Raw genomic sequence first — 14,483 nt, 5'->3', positions numbered from 1 at the left:
CAACAATAAAATACAATAAAAAAGAAATATTTTCCTTTGTTGACTTATTTGGAATATTTGAGAACAAACAGAAAAGAACAATAAAGTTTATAGCTCTTAAAAGATTTACCTGAATTATTTATGTTTAGGATCCATTTATTTGTAAATTCATGTACTTAAGTTTTAATTAAGATATACATTTTAATCAAGATAGTACATTTTAGCACCATTTTCATGCATCTTCTAGGACATAATGTTTTAGTACGACTTCAATAAATGATTATTTAGCAGAATATTATAAATTCAATCTTTTAAAGCAAAAAATATTGATCAAATTTTGATAAGTGTTTTTGAGCTTTGACTATTTAAAACAAAGACCAAATACATAGTAGAAATTTAGAACCTCTAAAATTTAAACATTTTTTTTATTTCTGTCTCTCATTTGTAGTCTGAAAGCTGACAGAATGAAAACTATTTTATTTGAAATTGACTTTTTAGATTCAGGACAACAATCAAACAAATGAGCAAAGAAGCTTTAGAAGCGAAATGTGGCCTAGATTTTCTCTTTTAAGCAATCTTTCTTTTTTGTTCCTTTCCCTTTTTTGACCTGACTTAAACCTCAAAGCTTCTTCAACCAAAATAGATAATATAAAATAGCATGAAGCAAGCATTTACTTATGAAACAAGTCCTCACAAGTCACGATTAACCTCTACTGCTGATTTTGTTTCTAAGTCATACCCTTTCCTTCCTATGTCCAAACTGAACAATGCTGAATTGCTTAAAAAGGAAGGGATTTAAAAGTTGTGGTATTTTGAAATAAGTACTGGTTGCCCTGATTTTTTCAAGATATATACCATTCAGACAGGTTATAGTCTGGGAGTACATACTAAATAATGGTGTTATTCTGTCACCTGAAATGACCTGAATAAACTAAGGCATCCTGTAAAAGCCATTGTGGTCCTTTCCTGTTCTAAATAGATTTTCATTTAATAACTAGTATATGTATGATATGGTTCATAATTGTAGAAATGTAAAGTGTGGTATTAATATTCCACGAGAGTTAATATTTAATGTGGTATCAAGACACATACATAATGACTTTTAAAAAACAATGGCTGATCCAGAGAGATATTTGAAATAGAATCAGATTAGGGCTGGTAGACTGTGTGAGGAAAATATAGCTGTGAGTCTCAAAGTGTTTGCCACAGTGTAGAATATAATACAGAAATAATTCCAAAGTTAGGGTGTGAACATTCAAGACAATGTTCTTTATTTTAATAATGTAGCAAACTTCAATCTCATTATGACTATCACTGTCTTTAGAGCTGGCATGTATGGCACATATGAAATATTGCAGATACTGCTGCAAGAATTTTAAGCAGACAGATCCTTATCAAAATTCTTTGGGTTAGATGTGACCATGATTCCTGTTTTAGAGATGAGTAAGCTGAATCAGAGTGAAGATAAAGGGCTCTTCCCGTCAGCAGATGATAAGTCAGGAAGCCTCCCTTGTGTACCTCATGGACCCCAAGATAAAATAGAACTCCTATATTTTAAGTTTGAGCCATTTCCTTTCAGAAATGATTGGCATTGTATCTTTGTATTTTGGTGCCAATACTGAGGCTTGAACTCGGGGTCTGACATCTTTCTTGCAGTTTATTTGCTTAAGGCTACCAGGAGCAAAAGCTCTACATCCAGATTCTTTGTTGGCTAGTTGAAGATACCTGTCTAATGAATTTTCCTGCCCAGTAGGTCTTCAGATTGTTATCCTAGATTTCAACCTCTGAAGGAACTATGATTATAGGCATGTCTTTTTTGTTTTTTTACCTTGGTTCTCAAAGTACTATTAAAATAGACATTCATAAAAAGTAGCTAATAAAAGTATTTTATTCAGCTAAAGTTACAATGACTAGCATATGGACTCTGCAGTACAAAATATTTTAGAGTATGTATTATTTTATTAAAGTATGTTTAAAGACTTTTGTTGCTCCTCTGTAACACAATGCCTTTTAACAATGTGCACCAAATCATATGCTAGTTGACAAATTAATTTGTCTTTTTGTCTAGCATAGAGTATGCAGATCATAATATTTTTCTTCACCTAATTTGAGAATATATAAATTCATCATCATAGGCATAATGTGCAGTAAAAGATCTATTAACTAATTCGTTCAAGAAATGCCCCAAAACTATGCTGTTACCTTTCAGAAAATTCCCTACGTTTTTTGGGGGAGGGGGCTTGAACTCAGCCTGGGCACTGTCACTGAGCACTTCAGCTCAAAGCTACCACCTTACCCTTGAGCCAAGCCCTGCTTCCTGTATTCTAGAGATTAGTTGGAGATGAGTCTCAGGTCCTTTGGTGCCTGGGCTGGCTTTGAACCTTGATCCTCAGATATCAACCTCCTGAGTAGCTAGGATTACAGGCATGAACCATCATGCTCAGCTCCCTATATTTTTATTGTCCATCTCACACTCTATTACTCAAAACACAGGAATATGGTTGAGCTAAATATGAAGGCAACAGTTTGTAAAGGAATTTTCAGCCCAACTACTATATTTTCTCTAACACAAGGGAAAGAAATGACACCTTCAACTGATCTGAAATTTCTGTCTAAAAATTCCATTTTTTTCTTACAGGGAAACAGATTTATATATAGTAATGTTTTCATGATTAATTTACTTTTCCAAACAACACTGCTTTTTGGTTAACATCACCATACCAAATACGCAGACATTTTTCTAGCCAGGTTTATGGTATCTGCACAAATGCATGCATTTATATTTTTTTAAATTGGAGTCCAGGTGCTATATTATTTGCCATGAATTTTTTTCTCTGGAGTCCACTATCTACTGATTTGGAAAACTTATGCTTCCATATTCTTTGCACCAGAAATTCTATCCTTATTATGTGGCAGTCTGGTTCTGGCCCATTACTTTTCAGTTAAAAAAATCCATACTCAGATATCTGCAGATCAATAAAATCTACTTTTATATCATGAAAACATCCTATCATATACCTCCTATTATCAAATCACAGGTGAATGCGTATATCTATTATTAGCTCATTTGTTTATTATCTCCTGCAATCAACCATGAGCTACATTAAAGCATGTTTCTGTTTCAGTCCTGAGGCTTGAACTTTGGACCTGCATACTTTCCCTGAGCTCTTCAGCTCAAGGCTAGTGCTCTACCACTTGAGCCAAAGCACTACTTTTGGTTTCCTAGAGGTTAATTGGAGATAAGAGTCTCATGGAATTTTGCTTGCAGGCTGGCTTTGAACTGAGATCCTCAGGTCTCAGCCTCCTGAGTAGCTAGGATTACACTAGTGCCCAGTGGGGTTTTGTTGCTGTTTTCAGTCTGAGATAAGTGCTTGATTCTTAACAGGAAACTTTTGAAATCAGGTACTGGTAGTCCATTCCTGACATTCTAGATACTCAAGAGGCTAAGACCTGAATGATTGTTTTTTGAAGACAGAAAAGTCTAAGAAACTCCTTCATCTCTAATTAAAAATTGTGAAACACTGAGTTCAAGCACATGGATCAGCACAGAACAAAAAAATAAAAGGGAAATTTTTGAATAGATGAATTATTTATAATGTCTTAATTCTGCTTATAAACTCTCCAAATACATAACATATAAAAGTATAAGAGCATTTCAAATATAATTTTAAGAAGTATAATTTCATGCATCAAAAAGTAAAATTTAAATACTGAATGCACATTCTAATAAGCCTTTTTCTTAGGCAGAATATGAAATATGTATATATGTGAGTGACACCTGCTCTAAATACATATCAATTTGATCAGCCATATGTAAGTTTGTCTAAAAAAATCTGACATTTTGTCCTGACTATTGAATTCTTCAGATATGTATAAATATGTAATATTCTGATGAAATTAAGTTTAATAGACTGACCCAAACTTATTGTCAGCTAGCAGTTTATAATGTTGCTAATGTGATATATCACAAATACCTGTGATAGATTCATAGAGATGATGCATGCCTATTATGTTTTGCTATTTAACAAAATGGTTTATGAAAGAATGCATCTTGATGAATTCACCTTTTTCAACAATCTTGACCCATTCCATGCCTATTTCTAATAAAAAAAATTTTAAAAAATCCTGTCACTACATTTAATAGACTTAGTTTCAGAGAAATTCATTCAACACACTAACATTCTAGGCAGATAGTTTGGAGATTTGGAAATCAAAGGTTATAGCTCATCTTTGTGTTAAAAGCCAAAGGTCTTGGAAACTAAACTGAACACTTCTATTTTTCCAAAGAAGAACCTTGACTCAGGATATAGTTTTGCTGATCAGTGATTCCCCTTTGTTTTCCATTGGTAAAAGTTAAGAAAGTTTTAACATGTGCGGTATCCAGGCTTTTAGATTTTAATGTTATTTTAAAGACATACAACACTTTTATTCCAGTCTGTATGGTTATCAGTTCTGAATATAAACAAGGATTATGCCTTTATTATTTCTATGCTGACATTTATCCCTCTCCAGCCTCAGGGATGTGTATTTTATTTATTAATTATTCAAAAAGACTAACAAATGTACATGTTAGCTCGGTATACAATTTATTACTTCCTTCATTGGATGTTTTCATTCATTTTCTCATCTTTCAAGGGACACTGCCATCATCCAAACTCTCCATCAAAACTACACAGGAAAGTTACTTGAACTTTTTTCTAAGTATGTGGTACCAAGGAATCGAACCCAGGTCTTCGTGCATGCTAGGCAAGCACTCTACCACTAGGCCAAACTCCCGGCCCCTAGTTTTTTTTTTTTTAATTTCATTGTTATTTTGTTTTATAAGCAAAGAAAACATTAAAACAGCAAAACAGTCAATTTTCTTTTTTTATTTTTTTTATAGAACATTCATTGATCTTTATTTGATTTGACAAAATTCTGCATTATTAAAAGACAAGTAACAAAATTTGAGCTTCCATGAATCTTACAGTAAGTTCTACAGTATTACGTAAGAAATAATTTACAGACATTATTACATGCAGGGGGGGGACTCGGGGACTTGGTCTGCAAGGTGAGGTCCACGGTGTGCAGCTCACCAAGCAAAACCCTAGAGAAAATGTAATTCATTTGCCTGAACAAAGAAATGGTTTCTTTTTTCTTTTTGGTGCCAGTCCTGGAGCTTGATCTCAGGGCCTGGTAACTGTCCCTGAGCTTTTTTATTTTTTCCCCTCCTCAAGGATATCATTCTACCACTTGAGCTGCAGCTCCACTTCTGGGTTTTTGGTGGTTCACTGGAGATAAGTCTCGTGGATCTTCCTGTTCAGGCTGGCTTTGAACCATGATCCTAAGACCTCAGACTCCTGAGTAGCTAGGATTATAGGCATGATCCACTGGTGCCAGGAAAATATTTATTTGGGGGAGGGGGAGGGAGAGAAAAAGGTGGTAGAGAGGGGCAGAGGTTCCAACGCATATAACAAATGGCTTCTCCATTTCCAAATGGTAATAAAAATATGAAACCATGGCCCTAGGGCAACTTTGAGGAAAAGAACACCTTAACTAGAGTATGTTCATTGCATAATTCTTCAGTAATGAAGTGGATTTAAAAGACTAATTCCATCCCAGCAATGACTATCTGGTTTTCTTCTCGCCTTCTGGCTCTGACTCTGTTTCAGTATCACGAGACATTTTTCCACACAGTTTCTGGGGAACCAGCCTCTTATTCTTGATGCGCCTTCTATAAAGGGATCATCAAGAATTGTGTCGCCATATAGCCAATATCATAACCCTCTTGTGGCTAAAATGAACTCCCCTTTCTGCAGTTGGATTCGAGGCTCTTCAGTGCAAGGGCTTGTAAAGAAAGTTTTGATTCTTCTGTTCAAAGGACAGTAGGCACCACTGTAATTTTCTATTGCCTGATAGCGAACACTTCTGACTCTCTTGTCTGCTTTTTGTTTCAACTGTTCTATTGTTAAGTTGTACTGGTGACATCCTTCTCTTATCTGCCACTCTAATCCATCTCCTTCAGGCACCCCGACCACGTAAATACCTGTTAAAAATTCTTCTATCCACTTCCCATACCATAGGGAAACACAAAGGTTTCATCTAGCTGGTAGTACTGAATTCGATCTTTAGCCTTCTCTTCAATCTATGACTCAATAGAAGTTTTGTTTCTGAGAATTAATTTTCATCTGGATAAAAAACAACATCCCAACAGCTATGGTTGTTCCTAAAGCTAATCCCAAGGCAAACAAGGTGGCAGCAAGTGCAGCTAATCCAAAGGGAGCAATTTGGAGAGGATCTTTCCGTGCTGCACTCATATCAATCTTCACAGTGCTCCACCCAAAGGAGAGCCGATTGTAAAGCTGTGTATTCATAGTCATAACAAAAATGAAAGCAGCATGGACACAAACCAGTGGTACCAAAAGGAGAAACAGTGTGAACGAAGCATGATTTTGGTAAGACCGCAACAGTTGTTGATCCAACTATTGTGATGGGCCATCTTCATCACACATCTGTTACACTTTCTGCAGTGATGTGATCGTGGTGCCTTGAATGCTTGGCAGACTTTACAATACTGGAGGTACATGCTATCCTGAGAATTTTCTGGTTTCCAACTCAAAGGGACAAAGCCAGGACCAACAAACATGGCATTGAAGTAATTATAAAGAATCATCACAGTCCAGTTTATCAGCATGATGAAATTCACACTTCCTCCAGTTGTATGAAAGGGTCAGTACCACAACACAGAGTCAATCATGGCCATTATAGAACATATTGCTATAACACTGAGGGCAATAATAGGACCCCAATGACAGTCTCTTTAATTCTTGGAGATTCTCAAACTTGATCACTGAGCAGAATCTACCCATTTTGGCAGAGAATGACTTTCTACTTCTAAAGATTTACAGATTTCCTTTTTCTGTGTACACATTTCCATGCGCCACAAGTCCATGTGTGTTCTTCAATTGTCATGCCTTTCAGTTGTGATATGTTACTATAGATTGTGCCATTTTCGGTGTTTGTACTGAGTTCAAAATCTTAGGTGGGAGAAACTCAGCCTATAGAAAATAAAATGGGAAAGTTCAGCAGGAAAAAAAATACCATATAATGGATTTCTTAACTCCAAAAAAGCACCTCAACAATATGTATACAAATGCACAATACATAGTTTAGCAAATGTCAAAGACAATTATTCATATCAAACCTGAGTTGCCATATTCTACAAGAATTTTATCCTGGCTTAAGATGATAAAGAATCTTGGAGCTGGAAAGTAGAGTCTCATGAAACTTCCTTTTCTATACAACAAAGATTGGCTTAGAGAGGCTAAGTGATTAGGCCAAGGTCACAAATACGGAACAGTGAAGTTCAGAATAGAAACCAAGTTGGAGGATTCTTTTTTAGGAAGTTCTAGAGTGCCCTTTAGACATTTTCAAGTAAGAATCAGACATCTGAGCTATTTACTTGCAGGTGACCCCAAATGGCAACCACTAGCCCTACTAGCCCTAAAAGCAAAGGAGCAAAGTGAAAGCTGAAAAGACACAGTGTGTCTGTGTGTGTATGTGTGTGAAATGATGACGACCATAGTCAGAATATGTAAGTCAGCATAAAAGAGAAGAGGAAATAAGGAACTGTTACTGGGAACTTGGGGGATAGGGTGGAGGATGCTGAGAGCAAGATTTATGTAAGGATATTTCTCAATGGATGAGCTAGAGGAGGAACCTCTTCCTGAGGTAGAATGGGAACAGATTCAGAGCCAGATAGGCAGCAGGTTCCCATGCAGCTAATGAGGAGGCAGCGTGCCTCGGTTTCCCCTCTCATGTCACGGAGTAGAGCTCTTCGAAACCCTCACACAGGGGAGAAACGTGCTAGCAAATGAGGTTGATCTCAACACTTTGGAGACTCTGGTTCCAGTTGTGTGAGGCGAAGGCCGCTAAGATCGTGGCTGTGTCCCCTGCCTCGATTTCCCACCTCAGTCCAGTCCTTGGTGCCCGCTCCTCGGCCATCGCATTTCTGGGGCTGCCAGGGATCACACGAAACAGATTTTCTCCTCCATAGATAACTCCATCATGAGCGAGCCCCTCAGGCCTGAAAGTAAGTCTAGGTGCGATGCCTGACTGCCAGGACAGCGGAGGGTCTCTCCGCCAGCGCCCTCGCAGCCACTTACAGTCAACTTTCCAATCAAACAAAAGCCTGTTTTCTACCATCATCTCACATTATTTATGAGTTTATCACAACAGAAGGTAAAAGAACAATGACATTCCATATGAATTTGCATGGTCTCATGTGATTTTTGAGTACTTGATTTGATTGTCATTTTAGTTTTCTAATATTCTGTGTATTAGACATCATTAGAATTAGAATGTTATTCTAGTTTAAGTGCAAGGACCATAGGAAGAATAGCTATTTACACTTGCTTTATGATTTCAAAATAATTTGCTAAAATAGGGTAAATCACTGTTTGGTTTATATTTGTATGTGTAGTTTATTTTTTTTTATTATTGTATCATTCCTAAGGTTATACTCTATACCCTAGTAAATGCTTAAGAATAAAACTCATCATTCCAGTTACATTATGGGAAATTCGGGTCTATTCAGACCAACTCATAGTTATTGTGTTAGAGAACACTACCCAGAATTTAAACAATACAAACAATATCCAGTAGTAAACCCTATGCTTAATTACCACCTTTTTCATAGTGATATAAGAAGAATAATTTATCTTGTCATCCATAATAAGCTAGAAGATTAAATTTGGGGACAAAATGTAAGGTAACTTGGAGTTTTTGTCCATTTCTTTTACCATATGTTAGATAGAGAGATAATGATAGATGCAAGATGGATGATAGATGATAGATGACAGGTAGATGATAAGTTGATAAATTATAGATAGTTAATGGATAAATCATAGATACCACATAAATAAATACTAAATTATGAGATAGAGAATAAGAGAAAGACTATAGGTAGATAGGTCTAGGCCTCATAGGTTTTTTTTGTTTGTATTAGGAGACTGATTCCACTACCTTAACACTCTAACTATATAACTATGTCATTCACCAAAACTTCACCGTGCTTTAGTCTTGTATATTCCCAGATCTCAGGGATGTGAAACAACAATATGTGTTTCCTATTGATATTTTAAATGTCAATGTTGAGTGAGAGAGAATCCATCACCCAAAAACAAGGCTGATGGAAAATTGTATATCAAATACTGTTGGGTGCCATTCTTAGAAAATAATATCTGTGTCTTTAAATGACAAATAAACATATAGCCTGGAAATTTCATTCATTAATTCATCTTTTAACTTACCTACAACAACTAAATGTTGTTCCGTAATGAGAGAAGTATAAAAAATAAGACTTTCTGTATTTCTCAAAATAGCAAATGAATGTAATTTGTAAGTAGCAAAAAAAATCACTATTAGAGTTCTTGCCTAACAAAAGCTCTCATTGTTCTTTCTCCTATGCTCAAAACTTATTTTCTTGTTCAGTGGATACAATCAACTTTTTTTTTTCAGGAAGCTGCTGTTGCTGGTGTCGGAGTGATAGGTGATATTTTCTATATAAATTGTTGGTGAGATGTCAAATCTATTTTTTTGGATAGAGTTGGCATTTTTTTCTTCTACTTATTTGGAGACCAATCCCTCTGAAAAAAATTGCTATCATGTACACTTCTTCTCTTAGGATGCTGAAGTTCAAATGAGTGTTGTACCTCTTTCCTTTGAAAGAATTTACTGGGTATTACCTCAGTTAAGACTTTTAGTGATGTGGGTAGAGATTTCTACACTTTGGATGTCATTCATGGGAAAAGATAGGTTGTTTCTTGAAATCTGCTTAATGTTCCATTGTAGACATTGAGTGTGAGTAGTGGTTTCATACCTCCTTGCCAATTCTCTGTACTCTTGCTTTTCATTGGTTTATGTAAAAGCAATCACTTACTGCACTGTTTCTCCTTTGTAGTCCTTCCTGAGAAGTGGCCAATCATAATGCATCAAAATATTCTAGTTTTGGGGCCAGGAATTTGGCTGAATGGTAGAGTGCTTGCATAACATGCAGGAATACCTGGATTCGATTCCTCCGAACCACATACATAGAGAAGCTGGAAGTGGTGTTGTAGCCTAGTGGTAGAGTTCTAGCCTTGAGGAAAAAAAACCAAGGACAGTGCTCAGGCCCCGAACTCAGGCCCAGGACTGGCAAAAAAAAAAAAAAAAAAAAAAAGAAAAGAACTTTGAGTTTGCTAATCTTCCTCTTAGAACTCTTACACCATAGACACCTTACATGCTTTCATTAATTAATTAGGTACATCACTCTCTGTATTAATATGGTTTGCTTATTTATGACTGGAAATAAATTTTGTTAACTATAATTCTATACTTTACTATTATACCTTTTCTTAGCATACTGGCAGTAATTATTTGTGTGGTTTTTTGTTTAGAATAACAGGAAAAATCAAACAATATAAATTCCAGTAAAAGACCTAAATATGCAGTATAATGTAAAGAATTATTTATATTTAAAGCCATGAATAAAATCTCATATATATCTCTAAATGATACATATGCAGTGCACATGGAATTTTTCTAAATATAGAATTAACTTACTCCTCCATAAGCATTGCTTTCTGGAAGAAAGGATTTTACAATTCAATAAAATTTCATTAAGTCGAGGAAGTATGTAATTTGTCATCATTCAGTTGGGAAATTGCAATTAAACTCTGAAGTCAGTATTTCAAAATCTATTGTAGTTTTAGTAGGAATTGTAGCCAATGTTGCTGACTCATTATGGACTGATTTTAACTTCTAATTTATTCGCTTGAAGTATATATTATATTTATTCTGTGTATTTTTCATCAGAACTATTTCACTTTACTTTCCTCTGATATTATTTGAAAATACATTATTAGGATGAAATATGTCTACAAAATTTATAAAATGTTCTTCATATATTTTTCTTTTCTACTGTTACTTCTAATATTGTATCATATAACTCAAAAAAGTTGCTAGTTATTAAAATAATGCCCTGCATCTTGGATACAAATAGATTCTTTTGAACCCAAACCCATAAAAAAAAGAAGCTTTTCTTGCTTTTTAGCAGGGCTGGTGCTCTACCCCTTGAGTCATGAACTCACCCCTGCTTTATGCTGGTTATTTGGAGGCAGAGTCATGGAGCCTTTTCATTCCAGACTGGTTGATTGTCTGATTCTCCAGATCTCAGTATTTAAGTAGGTATGGCCCCAGGTATAAGCTACTTTTGTGTGGCTGCATTCAATAGGTTATTGAGATAAAATGTCACCTTTTGGTTACTGAAATTTTTAAATAATGGAATGAGTGCCTTATTTTTGACAGACAGTGACATATAGATTTGATTACATTCTTATTTTGAAAAAAGGCTAGGCTTTCCTAGAACCTTTTTGTTCCTTTATACTCCTAAGAATTGATATGAAATGGTGATTCATGGATACCCAAATGCCTTTCCTTTTAAATGATGAGGTGTGACTATGTGAAACACTTGAAAGACATAGTTCAATATTTGATTATATCCAGTTTCAGAAAGGTATATTCATTTGATAGCTTTTTTGATTAGAGTTTCTGTTTTTGTTTCAATCTATCATTTGGTGAGCAAAAGAAAAAGAAAATTATCTTCATTGATTAGTAACTTATTGAAAATGTGGAGGGTAAGAAATCATAAAATAATCCTAATTGATTTTTTAGTGAAACCTTTTTAATTTTTTCTCAATGGCTAATTTTACATGTAAACATATTCAGAAGCTAAACTACTATTGGTATTATTTTTTGTTCCATTCTCTTTGGAAAAACAAAAAATTCTGTGCTATAAAATAAAAGTTAAACTTGACTTCGTGTAAATCATATAAAGTATTCAATAAGCAAACAAATATATCATTCAATTATCTTCCTCAGCCTTAACTATATGCTAATGAACACCATATATAGATAAAGTTATTTCTCATAGATTCATGTCTTTCTTCCTTGGCAAAATGCCAGGCTAGTCACTTCATGTTACATGTAAATAACCTTAGAACCTTATATGTATTTAGTATTTGACAAAATGTCTCTAATTTTGCAAAAACTCTGCTTCTAAATACATTCTGCCATGAAATACATTTGAAACTGAGTTTCCTGCAAAAATCATCTGTACAGTGAATAATCAATAAAGCTTTTAACAAAACACCATGAGCCATATTTTTCCTTCACATTTTGCAAAAATATTTGTAATCTATATTGATTATATATAATTTTGGAGACACATGCCGATTTAATCATCTTATAATTTATTTACTTGTCTATTGAATTCTTCTGTTCTTAGACACCAAATGTGATAAATCTTTCATATTTTTTGATTAGAAGGGTAGAAATGGGAATTAAATCAATTAATCTATATAATCATCTGATATTACATTCAGACATAGATCAAGAAATGATGTGAAGTTTAGTTGTTTGAATATTTTTAATAAATAATAGATCTCAACAACAATTTGTTTACCGATAAATTGATATATTTCTCATATTTTATTTTTATCTCTTATTAGTACTACTAATAAGAGATCATATGTTGATGTAATCTATAGTACATATAAATTAAATTAATGAAGCTCTATAAATTAGTCTATTTGTGACCTCCATATGAGAGGTCACAAATTTCATTACTACTTCAGATGATTCTACTAAATCACCTTCATTATTTTATTTCGATGAATTTAAAAAGTATGTATAGTTTTAAACAGTAGGATTGCAAATCATTTTCATTCCTATTTCACAAATTTGAATGCTTCTAATATTTCTATAATGATATAATTAGGGAATATCATGTTAACTTTTAAAATTATTTGTTCAGTCTTTCAATGAATAAGCACATAGTATATTTGGCAAGATTCCTGTCTGAAAAGTCTCTTAGTTCTAGACTATTGAGAAGTAAATAAACACTTTTAATACAGTCTAAGCTATAATCTGAGAGGAAAGATCACGTATGGATTTGTTGAAAATGGCTGGTTTGTGATACTCACTAGACATGATGTGGAAGAAACTATACAACTTGTGGATGTGGACGGGAGGGGTAAAGTAGGAAAATGGAAGGGAAAGGTGACATTGTTCAAAAAATATTTTTAAAGAATGAAAGAAAATGACTGGCTTTCTGATGGTTTTGAAGGTGAACAATGTCAGGGATGGGAGAAGTAGTAACTTTGGTAGTTGGTAGGATGAAACATCTGACCTTAAAATTGAAAGACTTTTATGAGTGCACAGACATAAACACAACAGCCATTCTCTGGAGGAGCAGAATATAGAACATGAATCATGATGAACTGATCACATGATGTATTGGTCAAACATGAGCTTAATATAGGACCACGTTTATATTTTATGGTCTAAATTATGCTGCTGAAATATTAGACTAATTTACACAAGTTGGACTTTAAATTTAACCACCTGCTCATTTACCTCAAAATGTATGTATAGACACGTAAAGAGCAAAATGGTATAGGAAGGATACCAATTATTCGAATATCCCCTCTAATAAAATATGCATTACATAAAGTCTAAACATCTTAACATGTGTCAGTATCACCTTGACTATAAGGAACATGGACAGATGGTCATTATTAACAACAACAAAAACAAAAATTAACTCTGATTTGGCTGGTTTATCTGCTGGGCAATTCTACTAGCAGTAATAATGTTCCTAATATAAATTTATATGACATATAAAATTATCTTACAAATAGATAAAATTATCCAAATATTATAACAAACCCACAGTACATAATAACATCCCCCAAGTTATTTTTATGCAGCACTGGGACTTGAACTTAGGGTCGGATGCTATTTTTTAGCTCTTTTGTCCTTAAGTGGTGCTCTGGTACTTGGGTTGCAACTTCATTTTCACCTTTTGGCGGTTAATTGGAAACAAAAATCTCACAGATTTTCCTGGTCCAGCTGCCTTTAAATTGTGATCCCCAGAACTCAGTTTCCTTCGCAGTTAAGATTACAGCTGTCTGCTGGCTTCGAGTATAAGATGTTAACATGGGTAATGGTTACATTTCATATTTACAGTCTTGTGGAATAATTGGCCCACAAGACTTGAGAAGTAAACATAGCCTCCATGGTTTCCCTCCTTTGTAATCATTAGTATATGTCTAGGATTCTTCTAGCAGAGAATCACAAGAACTCAAAAGCTATGTACATATGGTCATAGAGTATGAGGCTAAGCAAAATGAACAAGATGATTTGGAGGGGGTTGAGGGAGGGGAAAGTGATAGCAAATCATTTGATAGAGAGTCAGTGTTAAAGAAATAATGCACCTACTACCTGACAAATGTAACTGCACCTGAATATCTCTGGGATTTTCATGCCCAGCCTGGCTTTGAACTGAGATCCTCAGATCTCAGCCTCCTGTGTAGGTAGGATTACAGGTAGGAGCCACCAGAGTCCAGCCCTACACACATTCTTAATATACATTTTCCCATATGAAAATGCTTGCTAATACTGTTGTAACTTGTAATATTCTAGAT

At 34.6% G+C, this 14,483-nt stretch overlaps 1 pseudogene; it reads right to left on the bottom strand.

Annotated features, from left to right (window-relative positions):
- Window positions 1–5,586: 5,586 nt before the first annotated feature.
- LOC150061417 (palmitoyltransferase ZDHHC6 pseudogene) lies at window positions 5,587–6,827 on the bottom strand (annotated as a pseudogene).
- Window positions 6,828–14,483: the final 7,656 nt, after the last annotated feature.

Source organism: Megascapheus bottae, chromosome 6 (assembly GCF_031878675.1).
Source record: "Megascapheus bottae isolate mThoBot1 chromosome 6, mThoBot2.hap1, whole genome shotgun sequence".
NCBI classification, from domain to species: Eukaryota; Metazoa; Chordata; class Mammalia; order Rodentia; family Geomyidae; genus Megascapheus; species Megascapheus bottae.
The sequence above is the reverse complement of the archived record's forward strand: the minus strand, read 5'-3'. Positions and strand labels throughout refer to the sequence as shown.